Raw genomic sequence first — 16,123 nt, 5'->3', positions numbered from 1 at the left:
CAGGTTCCTTTTAGGAATTAATCTAATCGCGGCCGTGGTCAAAGAGCCTCTATCCCGCGGCCGTATACTCTGCAATACTACACTCTTAAAAAAAAGAGAGTCGAGTGTGGGGAGTCACAGCAATTTGACTCCTTTCTGCCACTTTGCAACTCCTTTCTGTACGAAGGGAGTCGCAGAAGGAATCAATTCTTGCAACCCTCTCTAATGCGGGCGTCTGACTCTCCACGTGGCCTTAACGGAGTCACGGCCAAAGACGGCGGGTAGGGATTAACACGGCTGCTGAAAAAAAAAAAAAAGAACTTGTGACAGCACTTTATTTTACGCTGTCTTGCCACTTGTTAGGCCATTGTTAGATTTTGCTTACTTTTAGAATGCAGCTCCTATGCGCCAGTTCTTGGCTTGAGATGCGTTGCCGTCGGCGTAACCGGTGGGTTCTCATTTACAGTGCACGTAAAGGATCACAGATGGTGCCGTACTAAAAATGAAGCAGCGGAAGCAGCATACACAACCACGCAAGACATACCAAAGCATCACGGTGCGGAAACATGAAAAGGCCATGGAGATACAATTTAGGTATTGATAGCTTTAAAACACGATTTAAACAAAAAGCTCCCCTCGACAGAGCAAAGAAAACGTCTATTCAAGAAAAGACGAGTACATGAATGGCAACAGAGAAAAGAACACAAAAATTCTTCAATTTTGTTCTCTAGGTAAGAAGCGTTTCCACTGGAATTTCGTCAGCCAACACAATATCAACGATTTCTCTGAAGAGGAGGCAAATCTCCCAATCCTCGTTGCCTGCAGGAATGCTTGAGCCCAAAATCTGACCGAATGTCATTAAAGAGGTCGCTAAATGAGTGCAATCCACTACTCCACTCATGCATTCTGGCACGGTAGAAAAACACTTAGCGAGTTCACCTTTTACAAGATTAGCAAATTGCTTCAAGGCCGACTGAATTATGATCTCGATTTTTCTAAACAAACTTTCACAGAGTAAGGGAGTTTCCTACTTTCACCAATATCAAAGAAGAGTTTAGGCAGGTTTTCCTTCAAGAAGGTCACAAAGCCATGGAAAGACAATGACTCCGGCACCTCCTTGCGTCCTGAACCTTGCGGCGAGGATGGCTCATTTTGCAGAGCTGATAAACTGGCAGAGCGTTCATCGCTGGCCACCACTGAGGTGTCCGAGCCAGCAGCATCAGCACTACAGCTCGATTCTCCGAGTTCAAGTTTCGCTGCAGTTTGGTGGTCACCGGACGAAATGGTTTGCGATAAAGGCTGCTTCGGAAGCTCGCCATAACTTTGTAGTGTTTTTGACAACCATCGATCCCACACGCGATCATGAAACTTGGATCCGAAGAGTGATCATGTTCCAGATGCCACACGACAGTTATGAATTTACTGGCCGAAAACGGGCACTTAGGGCATCGAAAACAGCAGCGGAAGTCATAGTCACTGAAAGTTATCAACGACACATCGGCGGTGAACACGCAGGGCAGACAATTGCGAATTTCCAAGCAACGAACGGGAAGGAACAACCACCGACACACACCTGGGGAAAATCGAGCACCGCGCAGCTTAGCGCAATTTCGCGGATAACACTGGCGCCGCCGAGAGTGCAGTTTTCTGCGCGTTTTTACGTTAGCATCTAAGCCAAGCTGCAAAGTCTTAGCGCTCAAGGTCTGTGAACCGCGCGAACCGTGCGTCGCCAGACCTGTTCCCTTTCCGATAGCGTAACTCAATCTTTTCGCGGCGCGATCAGCGCATCCTGTTCATGCGATATCCTCGCCCGCCAACCGTGCGACGCGCTTCTATGGAAAGTCGAAACCATGCCAAGGCACTGATCGGGCTGAAAGTCCAACGCGGTGAAGAGTGTTGCCAAATGTCGGTGAGCAAAAGTAGCTAGACGGCAGCGTGAAAGTAGCTAAAAGTAGCTAAAAAATTTAGCAAGGAGCTAAAAGTAGCTAGATTTGTTCGCAAGAATTTTTACTTTATATTTTGGATGTATAACGCATTTATTGGCAGTTCTATTATTGTAAAAATTAAACACAGCTATCAAGACATAGTTTCCTGCAGGCGACTACGCATGACAAGTGCTAACTAACGAATGATAAACGTGCTCAGGTTTCGATTAGACAGACGTAGTTTTCGCAAAGCGTTAAGGCTTGCGCGCTAAGGAAAGACGAGCTGCGAATGCATCACTGCTCTGTAAATATGTAAAGAATGGACTTTTATCTACTTTTTGCGCGTACACAGAGGCCTATGAACGGAAAGTTATGAAAGGTTTAATGACTGTCCAGGCGATATCTTCAGTGCGCGACTCGGCGTAACTCGGACCGATGGGCCTCTTGGCCTCTTTCATCCATTCAGCGCTGACCGCGCATGATCCGCAAAGAGAGTCCAATCAAACAGTCGATTCCAGGCGCCTTATGGTCGCCGCGCAGGGAACGTTGAGAGTTTAAGTAATAGGAATGCGTACACAAATGCACAATAGTGTACCGCGAGCACGACTTCGATGCTCGTCGGAGCCCCCGCGCTGCGCGATAGGCGACACCCGTCAGAAGCTGCGCCGCCGCATCAGCCGCATCGCCTCGCCTCTTTACTTTGTGAGCTATTTTTTTTTTTTCTCGCTGAGGCAGACACGGAGGAAGCTCCATGGAGGCAGAAGGGGCGGCATGTATGTAAGCGGCGCTTTGTATTGCATCCTCCTCTCTGTTTTCAAGTGTTTCCTTCTTTCTCGCAAGTACTCGCAAGTAGAACACTATACCGCAAGTTTGTCTGGTTTGCGTCTTGTTTAAAAACTACCAGATGGCGCTATGTGCCTGACGTCAGTAATTTTTCGAACTGAAGCCAGATTTAGGCTAGATTTCACCAAAATAGCTAGATTTGTAGCTAGACTTTGAAGAAAGGAGCTAAAATAGCTACTCGTAGCTAAGCTAACTTTCTTGGTAGCTAGTTGAGTCCAAAAGTAGCTAAATCTAGCTACAAAGTAGCTAAATTGGCAACACTGGAAGAGAGGGGTGGAGGATGTGATCACGTTGAGGAGAGAAAGAGCACGCTTAAATCAAAGGAGGATGAATGCGCAGCAAACACCTCCTTGCCTACCTGCCCCTTTCTCCCTAGCGAAAAGGCGCGAAAACATTGCGTCAGGCGTGGGTTGTTTGCGCCGGTCACCATTTTCGGCGGTGGCGTGCGGTAGGCCTCGCTGTGGAAGTGCGGGCACGCAGTAAGCTGGGAGAAGTGTCAGATTCGCTGAAAAGGGCGGCATGGTGCCGAGCAAATTTCCATGCAGGTAGTTTGTTTGGTGTCGTGCGGGGAGTCGAGAAAATGATCACATTATCAGGCACCCAGAGGCTCGCTGACTTGCCGCAAGCCTTCTTGACAGCGAGTTCGCCTACTTGGTGGATGACCGCCTGCTGATTCAGGTGAGTGCTCGCTTTGCATGCTGTGCGTGATGTGTGTTCCGGATCTTTGTCAAATCGTGCGCACGGGAGACACATAAGACCATGATACATTTGGCGAGAAAAAAAAAAGAAAAAAAAATGAACGTGGTACCGTGTTTTGCATACCGATTACTGCTTGCGCATGAGCACCACGTACGGTCATCAGTAATTAAAACTCGCTAATCGGCTGCGCGGCCATGCATGTTCTTTTTATCATGCCCTTGAGCATTAAACATGTAAGCTCAATCGTCGAGGAGAGATGATTTGAGGCCAATCACTGGCACTATCGTGTTGCAATCGTTGACGCGTGCGATGCATGTTTGCGATACCTTCTTTATTCACTGCGGGATAGACTAATATAGAATAAAAATTAGTTTGTTAATTCCCCTTCCGTCTGTTAAGAAACGGATGATTTTTCGTCAGCGTACATTCTTATTGCAAACACAGGAAGGCGTCGGGCGCTCGTTAATTCGGGTGCCATTGGACTCGCAACGGTTAGTTTGTACAGGTTTATAGGGGAGCACGTTCTCGATCGTCGATGTGTCGCTCGGCGTTCTTTCTTCATACTCCTGAAGCCAGAACTGCACTGCGCACTCACGCCTGCGAAACTCTGCGGAAAGCGTGAGGATGACAGGGGAACCGCCACCTCTAGGCCTAAAACACTACAGCCGCATAGTTTCATTTTCGGAGCTTCGTTTCCATGCTCGTGGCTATGGCCACCATCAGCCGTGTGTGAGCCAGCCGGTGAAGCCGAGCTACGCAAATTTTAAACGCTAATCTGAGCGTCATTTTTCTTTCCGGCTCGCCGTCCACCGAGGCGTTGTTTCCATCGCGTCCGTACGCGTTGCTCTTGCACTGAGTGACAGCCGCACGCTAATTGTTGTCTTCTATCCTTGCGATGGAATTGTAAAAATGCAACTGCAGATTGTATTTTCGAAATGCATACATGCACTCAAAATTATGCCCATAGTTCAATTTTATTGCACGTGCATAGTGCGTGCTTTACAAGCCATTTGTTGAAAGCCAGTTGGCACTTTCAGAACAATAATTGTAACATGTGGCTAATGGCTGTTATCATAGCTTATCTTGTGCATCCTTTTTTTCTTCTCTCCCTCTCTCTCTGTGTATGCGCGTGCGTGTATGTGTGTGTGTCCACTGTATGCTGATGCTCCTTTTTTGTTGTGGAATTGGTGTAGGTTGGAACTGGCAAAATTTTCAATTGCTTTTCTCTTGCTTTTCTCTTGTGGCAGCAAGGAAGCAATGTCTAGCCAAAAATTAGTGCGACCTAAAATATATACTATGAACTGCTGTTTCATGGTTGACATGAGGGCCATATATTGTTTTAAGATCAATAGGAAAGGGCAACCCTCATCAGCATGACATCAGTATTTAGGTAATGCCTTTGGTGTCATCCTATGAGCTCACCATAATCAGTGCTCAATTTCAGGTATACAACGACCGATTCAAGTGTTTTGTTGACCTTGACCCTGTGGCCTTGACCCTGAGACAGTATTGGAGGACGGGGCATGGATTAACCGCCTTCTTGGTGAAGCTCCTCATGGCCCGCCTGTAGAAAGGTATAAATGTACTCTTTTTTTAAGGGAAGCTGTTGCGGGAGATATTGACATTTGTATCAAGTTATTCATCTATTCTGAGAGTAACTAGGATTTATGTACTGAATTAAGAAGAGAATGCTTAGAGAAGTGCATACTTCACAATGTTGGGTAACCTGAAACAAATAATATGTCTTTCCCTTTTGGATAATGTTTCATGATCTGGTGTCATTGCTTGTCTGGTGACTTGCTTTCCAAATGAATTGCTTCTAAGTTTTGAGGGAGCCTAGAAATGTGGAGCTGTTTGTTTGAGCTTTGTTTTTGATCTTATCAGTTAGTGCAATGGCCGTATCTTTACTATCACATTTCAGGCCTATCAACAGAGCACTCCAAGTTCTGCCTCAGACAGAGAATAGGCAGGACGGTGCAAGAAGTGCGGACCAATACACCTTGTCACAAATGCCTTTATATATAGCTTCAGAAGTTCGAAGCGTAAAGCAGGGTGACATGCCTGACAAACTCGGGAAGAAGATAGTTGACTGGACTGCCTTTGACATGTCCACGCATCTAATGTAAGTGGTGAATCTCTGCTGCCGTAGTTGTATTTACCTTCCCCTGTACTGACTGCTGCCTCAGTTATATTTACCTTGGCCTAGAAGCCACTCTGTTACCAAAACAGATGGTTGGATTTCCCTGCATAACACATCTTCCTGAAGTTAATTTCCTCCTTTTCATGCACACGAGCTGAAAATTTGCTTTTGAAGAGAAAGAACTGGGAAGAAAAGATTTGACAGACCACTTAAAGAGGACCTGCTGCATTGGGAATGTAACATCCTAGAATCGAGCCGGTGATATGTTGCTCATGCCTGCTGTGCGCTTTGTCTTTCTTGTGATTCAGCGGATTTGGTTAGTTAAATGAAATATTGGAATTAGTGTCACTAGTGGAGAGCAAACAACCTAACCGGAGCTGAAAATCAAAACTCATTACCAGTCTGAAACAGTAACGTAGCGAGGACTAATGACAGCCAAAACCAGGCCTCAGGCGTGCACTTATAAGCAGATGGGTAATTAAACATAGGCCACTTAAGGCATGCAACTATCTAACTGTGGTATTTAAAAAATACAGCCTAATTTAGTTGGTGCCATTCAAATACTTCAAACTTTTTTTAGCTTCATCTTGTAAGTGCTTACACTAGACTGAATGTTTTTTGTGCATTGTAAAATTGATTCTAATAACAAATAGAGCAGGCAAATTCACCTACTTAGTTTTATTGATGTCAGCTGGTAAAATAATCTTTTGAAATATTGCATTGTAATTGTAATATGCAGCATTGGTAAGGTTATATTTGCTGTTATTTACATGCTGTTTTAGCACATATGCAGTTTATGCACGGCACAGCAGTTTAGTTTTTTATACGCAGTGCATGCAAGAAAGGATTTGCTATAGTTTCCAAAATTTTTGATGGAAAAGTGGAAAAGTGCATAGTTTTACTCTAGAGCATTATTTCAGATATGAGCAAGCATGTTATTACCCACCCGATTTAGGACACTTTCCTTCGGTATTTAAGTCCTAAGGTATAGTAAAGTTACTTTTCTTCTAATTTTGAGCTTCCTGATTTCTTCAGTTTTTTGTTTACCCTGAAATGATTATGTTCTCTTTAAGTTCTACTTTATTCGCGTGTTGTTACTCAGAATGGTGGCCTTCACTGTTCTGGTTCAAAGCAGAATCTGATCATTTGAAGTGATTTCTGTTGTGTGGTGTACGTTTTGAGGGTCGGTCACCTGTTCTGTCATACGTGAAGTGGTAGTATTACATGGTTGATGTATATTTTAGCTTCACATAAGCTACAGCCAGTACTCTGTTGCTATCATTGTTAATTACGTTTTAATATATTTCAGAATAAGGTATCTTGCATTGAAAAACTGAGTTCTAGTCAGTTGGTCTTTATGCAGGCCTCCTGATACTTGTCCCTGAGGAACAAATTCAAAAACATTCGAAAAAGAATGCAGCCTGGCTGTCCAGAAGTGAACGCACAAAAGGAGGAAGTCAAATTGAGGAAGCTCGCTTAATACACTCAGTATGAGAACTCATTCCGCCGCGAGGTAATGAGTGCACAACAGCATGTTCATTACTGTATACCCCAAATTTTTCGTCTGATTTTCAATCTGGCTTACACAGCTATGTATTCCAAGCATGATTTTTAGTGTATGAAGCATAGGCTTCCACACTCTGGCATCCTACAGCTCTTGTTGCACCTTTGAAGACTTACTCCGAAATGCAAGAAAATTATTTGCATGCTGAAGAACTAGTGCAGTATGCGCATTTTCACGGAGTACCTATCTGCTTTTCGACAGAACATTAGGCAACGCGTTGCATCATGATGCTTTTAATTTCAGACTGGGGTGGAATCCACATTTGAAATCGATCCCATTTTTGTGAATGAAACCGTAAACTTCATGAAAAAAGAACTTCAGAAGACAATGCCTAATATAGAATTGGTGAAGGACGCCATGGATAGGACTGCACCGGCAAGGCGCCGAGCTCTCGAAATTGAGAAGATTAACCTGAATGACTTCTTAGAGGTGTACCCAACGTTGAAGGTTGACAAAGAGGTGACGTTTCTAAACTAGCAGTGCACGAATATTTTGTTCAAGCAAAATGGGCAATTTTATGGCTCCTTTGTTCATTTTATATTTTAGAGCACAGGCTTCTGTATATATTTGTGGTTGATAAATACTACCATCCTGTGCATATACCTCTCCTTTTAAGGACTTTGTGAGCTTTGTTGAGAACACTGCGTAGGATGAGGGGACGTATATTATGGTGAGGCAGCCCAAAAGTAACTTAAAATAAAATGCCTCTGCTCGTACCAATTGTATAACTGGCTTAAGATGAGGGGACAGTGCAAACAATTGCAATGTGTTAATAGCATCAATGTGAACTTGAATTACCACGTTCGTATTGCAAACACAAAAAATGGAAGTCAGCTGTGCTGAGGTGTCTGTTGTTGTACAGTGCAATGTAGTCAGGCTGCACAGTGTTTTGGTTGGAAATAAATGTATGCCTGTTAATTTAGCTAATGAGGGGGCTGTGGTAAGGAAAATCTTGCAGATTCAAATTCTGAGTACAAGCTTTGCATCCAGATTTAGGTATTTTGGTCTGAATGTATTTTGCATTGTGGAGAAAATATATTGTTATAATTTACACCTGAATGTCATTCATCAAATACACTGGGCATGTATTTTTTGGATCTGTTGACAGAATATGTCAATTTACAGCTGCTGAGCGTACGTTTAGGTCTAACAAGAAGCATGAAATCACGATGCAAATTAAGTTATAAATAATAAAAGTTAACAATTCTCATGTAAGTAGTTTGGCCAGATCTTATTCAAGAGACTGTTTAATATGGATAAACCCCTGTTGTGTGCCATAGATGTGAACAATATATTTTTTTTTGCATTTCTGCTAGATCTGCAAAGAATTCTATCGACTCACGGGCATTTCTGTGGATTTGAAATTGCTGGAAGCACTGAGAGAAGACAGTGATGGCATTTTTCATGCGGCAAGATGCAAACAGTCAGTATTGTCTGGAAACTGCAACGTGATGTCTGAAATCAAAAATGCAGAGGTGATTGCCAAAAACTGTAAGTAACAGCCTCATATTTGAATGAAAAATGTAAGCAATGTTTTGTCATCAAAGAAATTAAGGTACCAGTGGTGTGTGCAAGAACCGGAATGTCTAGCGTACAAGTGCCTTTTATTGTATTTTGCATCAACATGAAATGACAAAGTGAAACTAAGCAATATCCAGCTGTGAAGCAACTGCTTTTCTGCTCCAGAGGATGCTAACAGTTGCAAGGAGTGTAAATGCACTTCTTTACAACAGGGTTGAAATTTTGGGGACTGGTGGCTTCAGTGAGAGATCTGAACACTAGTTTGTTCATGATGTAGCTTTTATGTAAAACAGTAAACTCTGCTAGTAAGTGTAGCATTCGGACAGAAAAGTTTGACAGACAACTAACACTAGCTCAAAATTGTGAAATAATATTGTTAAAAAATTTATCAAATGCCCTGGCTTTGTGATTCATGCATTGCTCCATTATCTTTTATGCTTCATACATTGCTTTAGGGAAGAAAATGCATAAATGCATGCACTGTTGATGTCTGTTCTTTTAATTTTAATTAAACATAAAGTTTTAAATTTGCTTCTTAACTGCTATGTACAGTCAAGGACAAAACTGCAGGATGCGGATTCACAAAAAAGAAATTATTTCTGCATTGCCTCGCTAGTCACTCTGCTGATATTTTTTATCTAACTGGAACAAGCGTGTCCTTTTATGATTCAGTTCATTTTACTCGCCTGTTTCACCTGACTGCACAGAAAAATAATTTTTTTATTGAAACATGCATTCTGTAGAATTTTGTCAATGACTGTACATGTTTGCAAGAAGACTAAAAAGCTCTTCTCTGCCATTTTGCATGTTTAAAAATTTTTTTACTAAGCGTTTTGTATCTTTCTTTTCTAGAGTAAAGAGTGTGCACTATGTACACTGGTAAGAGTGTACATAGTGCACTGTATTGGTTACCGGTAGACAACTTAGAAAGTCAGAGAATATTTTTACATAACTTCGTGCTGTGCATAGTGCTATAAGTACACACAACCTCTGTAACTTCTTTGGAGAAATATTATTTGTAAGTACAGTTATGTAAAAAAAATCTTAAAATTTTTTTGTGTGTTACTTTTATGAAAAGAAATGTACCTATATTTGTCCTTACACTAATGCCACAATAGCCAAAAAGAAATAGGAAACTATTTGGTGAAATATTGTCTAGGTATTTTGACAACTTCATTTTTCTCCATTTTCTTTCGTTTCTTCTTTTTCAGTGTGAATATTCTTACATAGTTGTACAGTAAATGCTAATGTTTGAGAAATATATCTAGCTGCCATAGGCACCATGCCCAAAATGTACCACAAATCATTTGCAGCTGTTTTGGAAACTAATGTGACAGAGTTAAGGGTTGGAAGCTTAAAGTGTCAAGTTTATTTCCATGATGTGACCAACAGAAAAGGTCACATTGTAGCTGCAGCAGAAAGTATAACATGAGCATGGTGACTGCTGAAATTCATCTTCCACTGTCATTAAATGCTCCTTATCAGATTACTCATCTCGAGTGGAAATGTTGGCTAGCTTTCTCAATACTTGAAGGCCTTTGCAGGCTGCTAACACCCAGAGCAGTTCTTATATTGTAGCAATTTTGGGTGTGTAAGGAGTTTAATTGGTGTGCTCGTACTACATGTTCTGTTTATTCTTTTCACTTATTTTTGGGTGTGTAACGAGCTTAATTGGGGTGCTTGTACTACATGTTCTGTTTATTCTTTTCACTCAATGTTTTTGCAAGAATGAATGGCTAAAAAAGGCGCCAGCCTAACAGGTTGATGTCAATGTGCATGAAAAACGATGTTTAACCTTCTGATTTTACCTGACCCAAAGCAATTTATTTCACTGACAGTGTAATACATTTTCATTTGGCAGGTACCAGGCAAGCGGTGTCCATACCCAACAGGGTATACAATGGGAGTAGATCGCTTACACCTGAAGCAATGCACGTGGCATTTGAAGACATTTTGCATTAATGTCCTTGACCTGACAGAGGGATTTTGTGTGGTTTTCTGTATGTACTAGGCATATAGCATTGAGTACGCGCCAGCATTGAAGCATATGTTTTGTGTGATTGAGCACCTGCTTGGAATAAAAAAAGCAAAGTTGGGTGCAAGAGCCCTTCACTGCTAACAAAACTTAGAGCCCAAGCTGGCAAAAAGCATAAGACTAATTTAGTGTGTTTTACAGCTTTAATTAAAGTGCCCTCATAAGTGCAGTGCACATTTTCAGGGCCACTGGTTATTTTGCACTCTCTAAGTGGCATGAATAATCCCCCACCACTCCCCACCTTTGTGAAGACATTCTGCTTTCATGTGTTGGTGTTTTTTTCGTCTTATATGCTGTGTGTTAGACACACTCAGTATGTATAATCATTTAATAAAGCTGTCAGCTTTTTACAGCCTCGTCTTTTGCAGAAATATGTTCATCTAAGCATGCACTGCATTATGCAGACACTCGCAGAACTGCCACATAGTTAAATGGACGATCCTAGTAGAGTGGATTTTAGAACCATTCTTTTAATGATCACCCAAACACGTCCTATAGGGGTTTAGCAAAAGGCTCCGAATAAGGATTGCCTTTAGCAGTTTCACATGAGCTATCCGACGCTCAGTGAATGCAATGTGCCTCCATAATGTGAGTCTTCTCACTCAAACAATGAGCGTCACGCTGAACCTCTGGGAAGCAGCCAGTTGACCACCCTGAAGGAGCCAACGCAGCAACTGTCAAAAGAGTCAACGAATGCAATGTGACTCTCTAACGAAAGTCTTCTCACTCTAAAATTGAGCGTCCTGCTGATTCTCTGAGAAGCAGCCAGGTGACCACCCTGAAGGAGGCAAGACAACAACTGTCAGAGGAGTCGACGATGGCAATGTGACTCTCTAGTGAGAGTCTTCTTACTCTAAAAATGAGCGTCCTGCTGATCCTCTGAGAAGCAGCCAGGTGACTACCCTGAAGGAGGCAATGCAGCCACTTTCAAAGGAGTCGACGACGGCAATGTGACTCCCTAGTGAGAGTCTTCTCACTCTAACAATGAGGGTCTTGCTGAATCCCTGAAAAGTGGCGTGGTGACCACCCTAAAGGAGGCAATAAGACAATTTTCTATGGAGTCGCACTTACGCTGTTTCGGCCAGTGGAGGGTCAATGTGTTTTGTGCTCGAAGGGAGTCATCGGTAAACCCCAAAAAGGCATCACATATGTGGCAAATTTTGACTACCCAAAAAGGAGTCGATAAGAACTCCTTTCTTTTTTAGAGTGTAGCATGCGTGGCGGAGCCCGTCTCCCGAGCCGATCGTTGCTTCAGTATTCCCCAGAGTGCAATGACGCTTCCATAGCGACATACGCCCTTTTGCAGACATAAGCCCTTTTGCAATAGTGTACGCTTTGCCTGTCTGGAAGATATCTGTTCTTGTTCCACCAATATGCAGCGAGGTTGTCGATCTGCATGAACCTGTTCATGGACAGGTGCATGGTTACGAGCGTTGGGCTAGTTGACTCATGATATTTTGAAAAGCGTGTAGCTGGCCGAAAGGGCGACCAGCACCTTATCCCGTTTTATCAACATGGTGTGTTCCGTGCATTTCAAGATGACGTCAATATTCATAATTTCAACCTCGCCGTGGTCGCTCAACGGTTCGTTGCTGCTTCCCGAGGACGCGCGTGGAATCGCGGCAGCCGTATTTCAATCAAGGTACAACGCAAACGGAGCCCGTATACTCTGCGATGTCAGTGCACGTTAGAGAATCCTACGTGGTCGAAATTTTCGAGCCTTCCAGCAACCATACCGTGATGAGCCAAGGTTAAGTAATGGCGTGCTGTTATTGATGCCGAAAGTATTCATCGCAACGTTTTTAATTTGAATGTATACTTGTGAACAGAGTTTAACCTTTCAAACTTTACTGGCAGGCACAAAAGCTTGCGCCATACTTTTATAAAAAAGCATCGGGCATGAAAAGATGGTGCACAAAGTTGCTCAGGAGCCACCGATGCTGTACAAGTGCGATGGCTGTACTTTTACCTGATGATGTTCCTGAAAGATCAGGTGGACAGTGGCAGGTATGCCCATTGCTTGATGGTTACTGCTTAAAAAAATGTATTTCCAGAAGAAGCGCACTAAAGGGTGCTACATACATTAGGAGGCTGGGAAACAAGGTGCATGATAAGCAAGATCAGATGACATAAGAGTAGTTCAAAAAAGTTGCACAGTGTTTCCAATGACAGTATATATGCATATGTATTCTGCAGGTTGCATACTGGAGTGGGTTGTGGGTACATCCTACATGATTAGAGCTGTTTACATTTTTACGACAATTCTTTCTCTAGGAACATTGTTGATTGCCTCAGGGCGAAAAATAAAATGTAAAAATAAAATAAAAAGGTACTAGAGAAAAGAAAAAAGGCTGGCAGTTGTAATAAAGTTCAGGAGAGAACGATGATGAGGTCCCTATGCCCAAGCAATGCAAGAAGGCGAGTTGTTTGGCTAAAGACCCACTGCTGTCAGGTCAACAGTCCTTTTCCTCCAAACATTATCATATCTCTAAGCATTTGTGCAATTGTGAAATGTAAAGAGGTTTATGGAATTGAGGCTCATGTGATGTTCCACTTATATTTTCAGCACCATCTCAAACAGGCATGGGCAGAGCCCATGTACGCAGAGAACTGAGGAAGAATCGCAACACAATCTCTGCTGCAGTCACTGTACAGTGAGGCAAAATGTATGCATTTACATTTCAGTTAGCCACTATAGTAATGGCAAATATGGCTGCATTCGCAAGAGCCCGCACATGGACAGAAAGTGCTGACAGTGAAGCCTCTCAAAGATAGAAAGTGATGCTTTGCTTTTTACAAGTACCCCCCCCCCATGCTGTTCTTTAAAAAAAAACAAGAAGCTATCATTCCCCATGTTGCAGTCAGCATGATGCTGAAAACTATAATGGCCCATGTGATGTTCAATTCCGAAATACATGCTTGCATTTATGAAGAAGCAGCAGGGCAAGTTCCTGGCAAGTCATTTTTTTCCTTGTTCGTTAAAGGACTTTTGCTTCCCCTTTGAAATCCTTTGTTTTGTCTGGACACAGATGCCCAGCAGTTTCAAGACGATGAGCTCTGCGCAATGCAGTCAACGAGGAGCCCGAGATCAGACCTTCTAATGTCAAATGGGTTCACACAGTTCAGCAGGACCATATTACCACCACAGAGCTCTCGGCATGTCCCTCAAAAACGAAAAGGCAAAGACAAATAGCGACAGTGTTATGTGACAGCCACAATGGAAGAAAATATAAAGTGGCCTCTATTTGCATCAGTTTTTGTATGGAATAACAAGTACATGGCACCAGTGCAAGCTTTTTAGATCAGTTTTGATGCCATGCGAAAGAGACTGGATGCCTCGCATCAAAAGAACAAATTTTGCACATTACTGGTTATGGCTTATTTATCAGAAACTAATTCTGAACATAATCTCTTTTTTACCACGTCTTACCGAGGATTGTGGCAAACACTACGCAACCAACCAGTATGAACAGTGTTTACGTGTTAGACGGTAAGGAAAAGGCAACTAAAACGGGCAGGATGCCTCGTCCTAGAAATGAAAATATGTCATGCCAATACTAGATAACAATACTAATAAACTTTAGAGTAGATCACAGCACTAATTTCAGCTTTACCTCGTTTTTTTTTTTACTCTATCTCCCACAATGCGCTATTCTTTTCAGGTTTCACAAAATGTCCCTCATAATTCCAGATTTGCCTGGTCCGTAATACCATAAACCCTGACTGCTCATTGGAGGGTAAAATTCTAAAGTTAAAGCTAAGCTACTTTGGCCATTTGATGAGAAGAAAGAAGTCGCTGGAGAAAGATTTGATGTTGGGAAAGGTTGAGGGTCACCGGAGAAGGGGTAGGCAGCGAACGCGATGGTTAGATGGCATCTTCGAGGCGCTGTATATTGAATTGAATACCTTGTAAACTCCTAACGCACTAGCATTGGGCACTTTCAATACACCAGCGATGGAAGCAGGCTCGAGTATTTTGGAGCAGCTCAACAAGAAGTAATAAAACCAACTTTGAGCAGCTTTGGGACAATAAAATGAGTTTGGAGCATTCAAGTTATGTTTTGGAGCATGTTAAATAGGGTCATACGCTTTTAATAATTGCAGGTTTTTGTTTCTGACATACAAAACGCTCAATTTGATTCCTTTCTATTCAACATTCAATGCTTTGCTGACTACACCTGCATCTCTGACAAAACAAACGTAATAGCCAAAATATGTACAGATGATAAAAACAACACAACTGAACTGTGGAAAAGATACTCAGCAAAACAAATGCTTGCTTCTGCTCTTCGCAACTAACTAAGTCTGACTATTTCGACTTGTTAGATTGCAACATGGTGTCTATCACTTTGATGTGCTCAAGAACCACCACAAGTTTGGAGTTCAAATCAATGACCAGCACATTTCCGCTCTACTTGTGCATATCATTTTTTACCCTATGCCATGCAGAAAAATTTATGGGTACTGGTCAATAGCACTTTCTGAAAGGACAAACCGCACTCAAGGGTTGTCTTTTCCCCCTCCAGATTCTTTTCCTTCATAGTCTTCTACCAGCGGCTCCTGTTTTTACCTGAGCAACACTGGCCGTTCCTTAATTAGAATACGTTGACAATAGATCCTGTGTGGCTTTCGAACTCTCTTGAGAATATGTCTAGTGAATGCCACCTTTCTGGTGTCACTCCCTTAAGCTTCAAGTATGCTTTTGCCTGACGTAGGCTTGATACGCTTGACACTAACAAAGAGGTGAGATGGCGAAGTACCTGCTTATTTTCACAGCTGAACCCTGAGAACAACCCGAGTTGTTCTGTGCTGTTGGACAACGTTCTCAACGGCTCAAGGTATACTGCATGACTGCTTAGCTCACTTCTCTCACCCCCAGCTATTCAAGAGGCTTGGAGAAGGTGCTATGTGAAGTGCAAAAAATATTTTTTCGTAATTATTTCTCTACAATCGCATGTTGTGACTTTTTAAAATTTACTTCCAAATTTGTTATGCTCTATGCTTTTCTAGTTTATGAAACATTTATATGTATTAAGCTCAGCGGGAGGTGCATATAACTGCCACCATTGTGCTGCCTTTGGTTTGACTAAAGCGGCCTCTGGAGCGTGTACACGGAGCTGAAAGCATGCCAATGCTCCATGTGCTTGTCACTGTCACTTAATCAAATTGTATCGAATCCTATTGTCGGAGGAAATATCAATAATAGCCCTGTGTGCAGCAAAAAACTGGGTTCTGCTAAATTTGATGACAAAACATTTGAGACAGCCGGTTTGGAGCTGTTTTGGAGAAATATTGTGTTTTCGAGCAGGATGGAGCGGGGAAACCCTTGGAGCAGAATGAAGGAAATGAAGAAGCACTTCCACGCCTGATACACTATTGATTCTGAGATGCTGGAATTCCAATATGTGCCCACTACC

At 42.4% G+C, this 16,123-nt stretch overlaps 1 long non-coding RNA gene across 1 annotated transcript; it reads left to right on the top strand.

The window, feature by feature from the left end:
* The first annotated feature begins 3,158 nt into the window (after window positions 1-3,158).
* On the top strand, window positions 3,159-11,060 carry LOC146171825 (uncharacterized). The gene is made up of 5 exons (XR_014702757.1): window positions 3,159-3,425; window positions 4,891-5,020; window positions 5,368-5,568; window positions 8,467-8,641; window positions 10,533-11,060. It is a non-coding gene; the product is annotated as an uncharacterized LOC146171825 (long non-coding RNA).
* The last annotated feature ends 5,063 nt before the right edge of the window (window positions 11,061-16,123 follow it).

This window comes from Amblyomma maculatum, unplaced genomic scaffold (genome assembly GCF_055883805.1).
Source record: "Amblyomma maculatum isolate TAMU_Amacu unplaced genomic scaffold, ASM5588380v1 scaffold_18, whole genome shotgun sequence".
Lineage (NCBI taxonomy): Eukaryota > Metazoa > Arthropoda > Arachnida > Ixodida > Ixodidae > Amblyomma > Amblyomma maculatum.
Note: the sequence above shows the minus strand (reverse complement) of the source record. Positions and strands in the feature narration are given on the sequence as shown.